General features: G+C 43.1%; 1 pseudogene; it reads right to left on the bottom strand.

The window, feature by feature from the left end:
- Positions 1-8,521: 8,521 nt before the first annotated feature.
- Positions 8,522-11,452, bottom strand: LOC139885038 (potassium transporter 2-like; annotated as a pseudogene).
- Between the last annotated feature and the right edge of the window lie 1,794 nt (positions 11,453-13,246).

The raw sequence follows: 13,246 nt of genomic DNA, 5'->3' as shown, positions 1-13,246 counted from the left end.
CTGGGAAGAGACTTCTGTCCAGGAACTCCGGCCAGGAACCTTCAATCACACAAGATAAGATCACATCACATGTAAGAGAAGAAATATGTTTACAGAGCAAAAAGTAACTTACATGATCACATATTAATTTACAAATGACCAAAAGAAGTAAAGGAGAGTCATTAGAACCAACCGGAAGACAATAGAGCAGCCGGCGTTCCCAAACTCGCATATCTTCAGATGGCCCCATACCAAGGGATTGAGACGCATCATCCGTAAACTTGTTAGTCTTCCACAAAGAACTATCCTTCATTATAAAGTGTAATATATCTTTCAGTGACATAAACATCGAGTTTAATATGGCAGTGCAAAATGGTCTGGTCACTCTGAGGATTAACCAGGGACTCATGCCACAGATCACACTACAATTCTTGACAAAGTTATGCACATAACAAGTGGAAATGTGCAACAGAATTGTCATATTGATTTTAACGAAAATATTTTGCATCAACTCATCTAGATCACACAAGTTTGTATCAAGATAAACTATATTTTCATCAACTCATCTAGATCACACAAGTTCGTATCATGATAAACATAAGCTCCTGCATAGAATTCATTTGCCCAACATGTCTTGTACCATTCTTTGAAAACGAACCAATGTGTTCGGCTGCACATGTTTTCCAGTCGAATGACTAAGTATTGGAACCTGGAATTTTGAACAACACCCATCAAAATGAGAATCCAAAATTTACGTATGTATTAAATAAAAGTATTCGACAGCCAAAGTAAGTAACGAAACAGTTAGCGAAGACGCATACAGATTATAAATGCAAACTCAATCAAGTGGCATACGTGAGAGAGAGCAGCTTGCTCAAAGAGGAACTGACGGAAGACATCGACAACGCCCCAGTCCTTCCCGTCGAATTCGGCAGCGCCGCCACCTGCTGTGGCCTTCATCGCTTTCTCGAAGATCGATCGGACTGCTCCCAGCGGATTTGCCAAGCAGTTATACTGTAGGCCAACCATTTCCCCACTCCCGCGCGATCTTTCTCTAAACCGGTTCGTTGTGTATTGTGAGTGTTGACGGAAGGGAGAAAACAAGAGGGATTTTTTTTTTTTATGATGTGGAATTTTCCCGCCATATGTCGATTCCCGCCATTTTTTTATTATGCCAGGTAGGCCCTCTAAGTCGGCATTTACTAAGATTTCCGTTCCGAGGAAAGATACCCGTATCATCAAAATCAAAGCTCTTATCAAAAGCATGCAGCTTCAACTTGAACAAAACCAACTGGTTAAATTTCTATAAAATGCAGTAGTTTAATAATTAGTTGTTTCATCCAAAGATGGAGAAGTAGTAGAGTGGAGAACACGCGCTATCTTGTTTGATTGTAGCTAGTTTTGATTCGATGAGAAGGATGGCTCTTTGGAGAGTATTTGAGCATCTACGATCTAAACAAGGTCAACAAGGCTCACCACGGACCGATCCTAGTCGAGATGCGTCACGTGACGTCAGCTCGACTCTAGGAGTGCGAGACCGATAGGTTGTGTGGCTCGGATTGTCTCTCGACGGGACAATCTTAGAGCGAGAGTGAAGTGTGTTAGTGAGATGAACTTATCAACTTCACTTATAAACTTATTGACTTGTGGCGAATGTCAAATCCGCGGCTATTTATAGGGATCTTTAGGTCCTTCCAAAAATATCTGTTTTGCCCCCAAGCAAGTGACGTAAGAGAGCGAGTCGACAGGACGGAAGAGAGCGAGTCCGACCGAGAGGCAACCCGAGACTTCTCGGTCTCCTCGAGTCGGGCTCGACCTCCTCGAGTCGGGCTCAACCCAATCGTCACGCGTCGCACTCGCATGGCGTTGTCTCTTATTGATGGGCTCGGCCTTTCCAGAAGTCCTTCCCCTATCATTTGCCCCATTTCTTGTACGAAGGTTCACCTTCGTGTAAGAAATGAATCTTCATAGGGCTTTCAGAATGTACCAATTCCATCAAAGCCTAGAGTGTCGGCGCCACTTGTGAAGGTCTTAGTACACTATAAGCTTTAAGCTCGTCATGGCTTACGTACTTCATTTAGTGGGAAAATATGATTGTGAAGGCTTAAGTATGCTCTAAGATTTTAGCTCGTCATGGGATGTGTGATTCGTCTGATGGAAAATTATGCCATGTAGGTCTTTCTGAAATGCCTAAGGAGGCTCTGAAACATTGTGCGTGTTTCGTGGTATCATGTTGCGATAGAATTTCCATCCAAGTCTTTTTTGCCCCCGAGCGGGAGGCATGAGAGGGTGACCGACATATGATTTGGGTCATGTGTGTCGGGTCCGCTCTTTGGACCTCGGGTTGTTTGAGAGGGAGGCCGACATATGATCTCGCATGGGTCATGTGTATCGGCATGGCTCTTTTGGACTCGAGTCGAAGAAGGAGTCGGGCTCGGTCTAAGGTCGTGCTCCCTCCGGAAGCCCTTTCCTTATTACTTGCCCTCGAGTATTTTCAAGGGTCTTCAAATTTGTTGAGAAGTGTAGAAATAATTCTCCGGAGCCGAGAGGGCGAGAACTGATCTCTTCATCGGATCGGTGTGGTTCATCTGATGACGAGAGAACTGAGTCAGATAGTAGTGTCAATCAACCTTTTTGCCCCTGAGCGAGAGACGCGAGAGGAAGCGAGATCGATGGAGAGGGGGCCCGATGGAGAGGGTCCGCTCTCCTATCGAGTCCTGTCTCTTCGTGGGGCTCAGCTCAATAGTCGTGCATCGTAGACGCGTTGCGCTCTCTCATATTATCGGGTTTGGTCTTCTCCGGATCGGTTAACTTGGGTTCGAAGAGGCATGGCCACATCACAACCATCGTCTCTTAGTCTTTAGTCTCTTAGAAGGCGTTGTCCATGTTGAGCAAGCATCAAGGGAGGCATTTGACCATTGTCCCAATCCGATCTAAATGGGCCGCTACCCCCAATGCTCCAACTGAAGATGATCCTTTGGCTAAAAATGCTAGGGTTGTCTCCGCCTCATGGACTATTCGACATCCTTTCCCCAATTCTGTCTCCATCTCGGATGATATTTGAGAGGGTCGTCGACTTTGTATCGCGAACCATCACTTGAATATTCTTGGCGTAACTTTTATCAGGACCTTGTCTTCTATCGGACTTTGTCCATTTCATCGGCTTTTGTCTCCTTCATCGGCCTTTGTCTCCTTTGTGACATTTCTTTGCTCATCTTGTGTAGGCTCTTGACCATGGCTATGAGGCTTGTCGTCAATTCGCCACGACCCATAGAAGTGAGCGACGGGCCGAAATCTTTTGAATGCCAAGGATGACGAAATTGCTGATTTGACAAGGGAGAATCGGTCTCTTAAAGGGAAAGTTGCTACTGTCGAGAAGGAGGTCTCAAACCATAAGATCTCGGTTCGGATTGCTAATGAGGCGGCGAAGGATGCCGTTGAGGAGTACAAGGTCTCGAAAGAATTCCAAGAGGATATTCTTGATGCCACTAAGGAAGCAAAGGGTTGGATTGCTTCGGAGATGTACGAAGAAGCTTTGGATGCTGTAGTGGCTACTTTTCCCAAAGTCAATGGGAAGGTCTTGGTCTCAAATTCATACTCCCTTGATGACAATGCAGAGTTTCCTTTGGTCGAGGATGATGTCGAGGTGGAGGATGTCGAAGAGGGTCACGAGGAGGAAGACCGATCCGAGCTAAACGCTGTCGACCCGAACCTTGTCGACATCGAAGAGAGGACCCGACTTGATAGGACCTTGGTTGGCTTAGACCACGGCCGACATGAGTCGAGACCCCATCATCTCGAACCAAGCTCCCTTGACCGAAGCCTAGGCCTAGCTCGAGCCGATCCAGACATCGACCTCGATGACCTTCTACGCTCGTCTCGTCTACACTTTGATCATTTGTCTTCTTATTTTGTAAAACTCTTTATGGATGAGTGTATCAAACATTTTCATACTTGGATGATTATACTTGATATTTTATGCTTTTCAGATTATTTTCCTTTTGGATATTCACATTTTTTTTATTTTACATACTTGATGAATTTTGCATTGAAATATTCACCGTCTGTATGGTAGTTGTCCGAACGAAACAAAGTGATCACCTATTCGTGATAGTCCGATGACTTGTTGTACATTCTCATGGTCTTTATTTTTCTACGCTTTGCTTACATGGTTGCCCCCATCGAAAGGAGTCGAATCTACATCAATCCAACATGAGTTCGGCTTGTTTCAATTGAAGCGAACCACTCCGCGCGCGTCATTGCCCAACCGAAAGAGGCGGGTGGACACTCTCCGCGTCGATCTGACTTATTCCATCCGATCGAGTCTCTATTCATTTTTTAAGGATTTTAAGGTTTGCCACGAAGTCGGGACGACTAAGGTTCGAGTGGACTCGCATTGGAGCAAGCCCGACTCCACCTATTGTAGTCGGCCTCCGTCTTTTTTTGTGGTGGGACGACTAAAGTTTGAGGATTCTCGTGTTCCAACTAATCCAAACTCATTTTCATTGGTCTCCGACCTTGTTTCCTTTGAAAATTGTTGAAAAGCCTAAGGATGAATGCCATATAGCTAAGAATCTTGGGTCTATTTTCTCTAAACTTTGCGGCGATTTCATCAAATTATAAATTTGGCTGAAAAGCCTAAGGATGAATGCTATTTAGCTAAGACTCTTAGGTTTATCTTGGCTAAATTTTGTAGCGACATCATCAAAGTCTAGTTGTTTTAGCTGAAGAGCTGTGTAACCGACAAATGCCTCGCGAGGCTTTAATAGTTTGGTGGCGGCCATATTGGTTTCGCGATTGGCATCAGCCATGGGAAGTCTTAGAATTTGGCATCGGCCATATTGCTTCTATAATGGACATCGGCCATGAGAAGTCTTAAAATGCTGGCCTCGGCCATTATGCTTCCTTCATTGGTGTCAACCATAAGAAGTCTTTGAGGTTAGCATCGGCCATGGTGCTCCCTTTATTGGTGTGACCATAGGAAGTCTTTGAGGTTGGCACCGGCCATGATGCTTCATTCATTAGCATCGGTCATAGGAAGTCTTTGGGGTTCGCTTCGGCCATTGTGCTTCCATGATTGGCATTGGCCATGGGAAGTCTCTAAGTGTCGGCTTCGGCCATAGATCCAACGTGAGAGGATCCAATGAGAGGGGAGACGCATGGTGCTCGACGGACTTGACAGGAGGCGCATGGCGGAGCGGTCGAAGAAACTTCCCTTAATATGCTGATACGAGACATGTTGAGAAGCTCTTCACTTGTTCAAGGTATGTCTCAGTATAGCGCTTTTTACTTTCGTTGCACTTATTTTTGCGACTTGTCGTCGCTCTCTTTTTTTTTATCGGCCTTCATGATGGATCAATATTGAGTCAATGGACCATAAAACGGGTCGATTTTGAGCATGTCTTCCACGGACCCTTTTAGGGTCGTGCTCGCTAAGTTGGATGGGCACGAGCTCTTGGAGTGGTGAAGTCATCAAGCGCGTCAAAGTTGACGTTCAAAGTTTGTCTGGTTGCGGACTCTTGAGAAGTGTCAGGCTGTGTCTTTGGGAGACCGGGACCAATAAATTTTTAGGAATGTCGTCGACGGGAGGGGAGTCACATGGCACTCCACCTGCCTCCTCTCTCTGTCTTTTTACACTTAGTAATTTTTTATAGCAAATTCACCCCCAAAGAGAGAGAGTCCAATTAGAGAGAGAGAGACATAGAGAGAGAAAGGCCATTAGAGAGAGAAAGGTCGAGCGTCACTCCTCCGTCTCGCTATTGATCGGTTTTGGTCTTTCACGTCGACACATCTTGCCTTTTTTTATACCAAAAATCACCGAGTCTACTCCTCAATTACTAGAAGGTGTCGATTTGGATCTCCAATTTTTGGTTTTTTCTCAAATGGGGAGGCTCTTGGCGCTCAACCCGAGACGAAGAGAGGGGAGGGACATAGAACTCGACCTAAACTGAAGAGTTAAGGGAGACTCTTGGCTCTCGACGCTAACCAAAGAAGTCAGGGAGGCTCTTGGCGCTCGACCCAGACCAACGGGAGGGGAGGAGCATTGCACTCGACCTAAATCGAAAAGGTCGGGGAGGCTCTTAGCTCTCCACCCAATCGAAGAGGTCGGGGAGGCTCTTGGCTCTCGACCCAAACCGTAGAGAGGGGAGGCACATGGCACTCCACCCAAATTGAAGAGGTCGGGGAGGCTCTTTGCACTAGACCCAAACCGAAGAAGCGGTAACGCCTTTGAATTTCCTCTTCTATGATACGATCCACTATGTCGGAGAGCTTAAAGGACCGACCGATGTTTGGGTCGGCTTCGACTCAAGCTCTCGTATGGTCTCGAGGTAGGGAGGCCGATTCTCGACCGTATCTTTTGGAATATCGCCATAGTTAAGTGGATCGCTCAAGATGCTATTAGTGACTTTCAACTCGGATTCTCTCACAAAGGATTTTGGTCAATCTTGAGAGACGTAGCGCATTGTGATTCGGTAGGAGAAGAGGAAGACCGATGATTAGGAGTCCACATGATAGGAGGGAGATGGACGCAAGAGGGAGGCCGATGGCTAGAAGCATCTTTGGTCTTTCTCTGCCACGACACATGACACATGATGGGAGGGAGACCGACCCAAGAGAAAGACCAATGACTGAGGGCATCTTTGGTCTTGTTGTCACAGACACATGATGGGAGGGAGACCGACCCAAGAGAAAGACCAATGGAATATGAGTCTTCTCGGTGGGAAGGAGACTGAACCAAGAGGAAGGCCGATGATTAGGAGCCTTCTCGGTCTTGCTATCGCGACACATGGTGGGAGAAAGGTCGACCTTAAAGGAAAGTCGATGAGTAAGGGCATCTTTCTTGGTGAAAGGGAGGCCAACCCAAGAGGAGGTCGATGATTAGAGGCATCCTTCTTGGTGGGAGGGAGACCGATAAAAAGAGGAAGACCGATGACTAAGGGCATCTTTGGTCTGGTTGTCGCTATATGATGCAATGAGAGGTCTCCCATACGCGCCACCAATAAAAAGTTGTCCTTGATGGGCATCGGTATTCGTCATATTATGTACCATAGTAGAAATGCCGATTGAATACCTCGAGAGATCCGGACAAAGTGATGGGATCGGCTTCGGTCATCGCCAAGACATGAGATATTATTTGTATTATGATTAAGAGGTACCATCAGAGGCCTTCGAGATATGTCACCAATGCGGAGTGTCCTTGAGAGGGAGGTCGAGACGAATGAGCATCAGTGTCGATTATGCTAGGCTCTCAAGGAGAGAGGCTGAAACATTTTTAGAGGACCTAACCGGTAGCATAGGGGTCGGTCCTAGTCATCGCGAGGGCATGACACATTGCTTGTAGAATCATTTTGAGAGAACACATGAATTTTCGAGTTTGTGTTGTTGTTGATACCCGAATGAGGCATGCCGCGACGTCGACGACACGTGGAGGGAACGACGGCTCGGGCTGGCTCGACCTCCGGGTCGAAAGCGGGACGCACAATCTCCAAATGAGTCCTAGGTGGAATTTTGGGATGACGAAAATGTAGATCCGACCAAAACTAAGCTTGAAAAGAGGAAGAAAACCCTTTTATTTCGTCTCCTCACGATCTGCGCCAAATGTTTTGTCCAAAGATGGAGAAGTAGTAGAGTGGAGAGCACATACTATCTTGGTTGGTTGTAGCTAGTTTTGATCCGATGAGAAGGAGGACTGTTTGGAGAGTATTTGAGCATCTACGACCTAAACGGGATCAATAAGGCTCACCACGGACCGATCCTAGTCGGGATGCGTCACGTAGCGTCGACTCGACTTTAGGAGCGCGAGACCGATCGGTTGTGTGGCTTGGATTGTCTCTCGACGGGACAATCTTAGAGCGAGAGTGAAGTGTGTTAGTGAGATGGGCTCATCAACTTCACTTATAAACTTATTGACTTGTGGCGAATGTCAAATCCGCGGCTATTTGTAGGGGTCTTTAGGTCCTCCCGGAGATATCCATTTTGCCCCTAAGCGAGTGACTTAAGAGAGCGAGCCGACGGGACGGGAGAGAGCGAGTCCGACCGAGAGGCAGCCCGAGACCTCTTGGCCTCTGTCTTAGTCGGGCTCGACCTCCTCGAGCCGGCCTCGGTCCAATCATCGCTCGTCGCACTCGCGTGGCGTTGTCTCTTATTGATGGGCTCGACTTTTCCGGAAGTCTTTCCCCTGTCATTACTAATAGGCTCAATACCTTTTAATAGAACTTATGTTTATAGAAATATTCGCTTAGAAGATTAGAACACGTGGCTACGAACCACAGTGTCGAGGGCATTTGTCTGCTTGGTTAGTCAAACATGGATTAGTCCATATACAGAGATTGGATAAATCACAGAACAAACAGCAAAATTAACTTTTATCAGAATGTCTTGTTTCCGTATGATCTGATTTTAAAAAGCTTTTCCCAATTAACCACTAACCTGCCCTTACACATGTTTCTTTGAGTTATCACTATACAGATATTCTATTAGCTAGCATCAAACAAGTTTCCTATATATACATATATACATACATGTAAAATTAAGTTTTAGTTTAGACAACATAAACCATGCCAACCTCTAACAGAGAAGCTGGCGGTACCTTCAACGCCACGTCAGGACCCCGACAGTTGCTTCTAAGGAAATTGTACCCGAAATCGATTGCTAGTCTTTTCATGAACGAAGATCCATTCTTTGCTTGAACATGTGAATGTCCTAGAATGAATGCTATCCCAGCTTGTCGTGCAAGAAACAAATCTTCTAACTCTTCTTTCATTTGCAACTCAATACTGTTATCACTCTCATCATCACTGATCGCAATCGCAAACCTCACTTGCCTTATTTGGACTGGTTCCATTTCGATAACGTCCGACATGCTTTCTACCGTCGTGAATCCGCAAGATACGCTTGCTGCCGGTTCACTGCCTTCGAGATCAAAAGCCGGTGGGGCCCCGATCGTTCTGACAACGGTCAGTCGACAGTCGCTCGTCGATTGATCATCCTCCGTCATGGCAGCGGCATCCGAGGATCGGAACCAATCGCATCTGATAAAATCGGCCAGTCTATCAACAAGTTCTGTCTCGAAAGAATCAGTATCCTGGTGCACGTCACGGTATCCATACCGAACGATGCATCTGTAGGAACGATGTGCTGCGGGGCCCACACGGCCGACGAGGTACCTTTCGTCCGGGGGCACGTAAGGGACGGGCACTGATTTTATGCACACAAAGACAACAATACGGTGGAAAGCTGGGAGATTGGTCACGAAGCGGGAGAAGTTGGCTGGGATACCGGAAGTTAGATCTGTGAAGACCAAGCCAATTCCTTGGACCCTAGAGAATCCTATGCTTGAACCTAATGCCAGAAGCCATTCTAATGAAACCTTGTTGTGAAGATCGAATTCGTATTTCTTAACGGTTGCGTAATGCCAAACAAACATAATGGTCATGAGGATGAAAGCTAAGAGGATCGGAAGCCAAGCACCTTCTAGAAACTTGGTGAGTGAAGCTGAAAAGTAGAGCGATTCGATAGACCCGAAGAATAGTAGAAACAAAATGGCTACTATTGGAGGCTTATGCCAACAAAGAATAATGACTAGGGAAGTTAGGCACGTGGTGACGAGCATAACCGCCATTAAAGCTAAACCTGATGCATTTCCCAAGTGTTTCGTGTCTCGAAACCCAATGGTGACGGCAATACAGAGAGTCATTAGCATCCAATTGATTTCGGGGATGTAAATCTGGCCGTGTATCTCTTCTGAAGTATGAACAACCTTGACCCTAGGAAAGCAGCCAAGTGATTGACTCTGGTTTATGATTGAGAATGTTCCACTTATGATTGCTTGGCTTCCCACTACAGAAGCAAGAATTGCCAGTACCAGCACAGGCATTCTCACTTTTTCTGCAAAATAAAGAACTCCAACAATTAATTCATGCTTTTCTTCTTCTTCGTCTTCTTCTTCTTCTTCTTCAACGAGATTGAACTTTATTACACGATTTACCTGGAACGAATACATAAAAACTGATCTGGTCACCACTGGGATGATGCTGAGACAAGTAAGCTGCTTGGCCCATATACGCCAAAATTAGAGCAGGATAAACCAGAGATGTGAAAGCAATCTGAAAAAGGAAATATCGAGTAAGTAGAGATTTTCATGATCAATGAAATAATAATCACAAGATATTTTTTTTATCCTTCACCTGAATAGCAGTATAAGAGAAGTGACCAAGATCAGCAAACATAGCCTCTGAGCCTGTTATGCACAATAATATTCCACCCAAAGACATCCATCCACTTTTTCTAGTCTTCTTCAGAAATTTGAACATGTAATAGGGAGAGAGTGCCACATATACATGTCGATTCCAGTGGATTATGTTATACAAGCCAAGGGCACCGAGGCAAAGTAGCCAAATCAAGACAATTGGCGCGAACAGAAATCCCACACGATGAGTTCCGTAATGTTGAAGAGCGAAAAGACAAACTATGATGAAACAAGTTATCGGAACAACTGCATCTGTAAATGTAAACCAACGGAGTTAAAGGGTATATTATAAAAAGACAGTAGTAGTAAACATATTTCAATGTAATTAGTGATTTTTGGTTACATTCGTGATGTTCGTTGGACATGTATAACTCTAGGCCTGATACAGCAGAGAAAACTACACAAAACCAAAAAGCTTGTTACCACATTTTAAAAAGAATTTCTCTAATGAATCGCAAATAGGCTTCACTTACCGGAAATTGCTGGAGTAAGAACTCCATCTCCAATTACCATACAAGTTCCCAGAAGAACTAAGATTAGCAGAGCAGTGTGCAAGAATTTATGCTTTTCAAGGTACATTTTAATCCTTGAGGTATTCTTCTTATCTGGAGGGTCCTCGAGTTTATAAGTAGAGAGTGCTTCATCAGCAATCTGTCTATTTGGTACAAGGCTTACTTTAGCATGCCGGCATATCAACGAATATAATGCAAATGTACCACCTGCAAATATATGTAGAGAAAAGATGCTTTTTTTACCATTTATAGTTATATATAACAACGCGAATTGGATTGTGGAACATCATACATCTCGACGTTACCTTCTCCATTGTCATCAGCTCAAAGGACTATAAAAACGTACTTGAATAATGGGACTAGAGTCAGGGTCCAGAAAACAAACGATAAAACACCAAAGATCTCTTCATTTGTGTCTGAATGTTGTATGTCATCAGCAAATGTGCTCTTGTAAACATAGAGCGGTGAAATTCCCAGGTCACCATATACTACTCCAAGACTTTGATAAGCTAAAACCAACAATGTCTTCCATGATTCCTTCTGTTTAGGCATTTTCAATAAAGAATTCATTAATATTAGCAAAACAATACTACAGAAACTATCTATCTAGCAAAATAGCAAGCTGCCAAATGAAGACAGATCCGATTAGCTTGTAAATATAAGTTTTACAGACCTTTGAAGTATCCCAACACTTCCAATAATCAAGATCCATATTGATTCGGTCTTAGTTACTCGTGCACAACAACTTCAGCTGCAGATCTGCACTGTATTGATGGCAGACCTAGAACAGAATCAAAACCTAAAAAAAAGACGAAAGTGATGTAGATTTTGTGAGAAGGAAGCCCATGCATATGCACACACTTCACACCAAAACAGAGAAGATAAAATGGAAAAAATGCAAGCAAGTCATATTCACCCACTTCCCAATAGACCCACATGCTATCCATCCAGCTTTAACATATCCCCACCAAACTTGTGGAATTTATTTTATATAAATCCCAAAACCTTTTTTTTAAAAAAAAAAAAAACTGGGGTCAGGGTTTCAATAAATCCCAAAACTTGACACCTAAATCCTAACCACTGGTAATATTAGAAATTCAAGTACACAGTAAGTGTGTGTATAGATGTTATAGGTTTTGAAATGAGCTGAGTTTATGAATCATGATGAGTGGTAATGTCCTACTTTACAATTTATTTAATCAAATGATATGATAAGTCTTCCAATAAAATATATAAAACCGTCCAAAAAGAGAAAAAGGAGATGATAACAAGGAAAAAAAGGCAAGCAAAGATGAATGACCAAATATGCATACAAAATGCAAGATGATTCACAAGGCAAAAACAGAAAACAGAATCTCTCCACCACCAGACCAGTGATGGATGACAACAAAAAGGCAGATCACGTGATTTAAAAATGATAAAAACTCTTCTTTTAACTCCAAAAACACCAATCCAACAGTTTTGATTAAAAGAGCAAGGCAACCAAATCCAAATTAAAGCGGACCCCCACTCCACTATCTTTCTATTTCACACCTCCACTACTATCCTTCTATCTATCTCCTCAATTTATGCCTACCATTTGCACTTTCTTTGGAAAAAAAAAAAAAAAATAACCTCAAAGCTATAAACTTTTCACTTAAAGGAAGATAATGGGGTTTTAAATATTTCATCTTGGAGATAATAATTTGATTAAAAAAATTTCAGAAACTTACGTTTACCAGAAACCCAGAAGTCCTAGTCAGCCATAACTAGGAAAAAATGTGAGTAATTACCAGAGACTTTGAGAGATGTGTTTCAAACTGAAAATCCTTTGGAATTCTCAATTAAGCAGACTCATTTAACTTCACAAAGAACTTGCCTTTAGAAAAAATAAAATAAAAAAATCATAATCTACTACACAGTTAGTACTATTAAACTTACTTTTGATGACCCTTTTTATCAATTTTGGTAAACTAAACAGCATTTGTAGTTGAATCATCTTCTTTCTTCAAAGACAATGACCTTGACCGACTTTGCATTTACATGAATCTCAAGTAACATTAATTGTTACCCACTATTTCATTAAATAACTCATTGTTATAATTAAGCCATAATCTTCTTACCTTAATTTTCAGGTTGATAAAGTCACTTGTAAGAGATGCAGATCTGCATGATAACACCATAAACTCATCAATCAGAGTTTGAAAATTTTCTCTTTTTTCAAAAAGTAATCAACATTCAACACAACTTGTTTATCTCTGAAAGCGAACTTATGGAGACACTATTATTTTGATTTGATTTGAAGGTTAAATGAACAGACCAAACGCCGTGAAAGATCCTTAACAACCGACAATGGCAAATGTATGTAGCACAATTAAAGAGAACAAAAATGAAGCAAAAAAATTAAAAAAGAGAACATGAAGGAGTGGAAATTTTGATTCTCTGAAGAGTGACAGACATTAAACAAGTATTAAATTAGTCTTAATACACATGATCACATTTAAAAAAAAAAAAAAAATAGTATGAA

Source organism: Rutidosis leptorrhynchoides, unplaced genomic scaffold (genome assembly GCF_046630445.1).
Source record: "Rutidosis leptorrhynchoides isolate AG116_Rl617_1_P2 unplaced genomic scaffold, CSIRO_AGI_Rlap_v1 contig70, whole genome shotgun sequence".
Classification (NCBI taxonomy): Eukaryota; Viridiplantae; Streptophyta; class Magnoliopsida; order Asterales; family Asteraceae; genus Rutidosis; species Rutidosis leptorrhynchoides.
The sequence above is the reverse complement of the archived record's forward strand: the minus strand, read 5'-3'. Positions and strand labels throughout refer to the sequence as shown.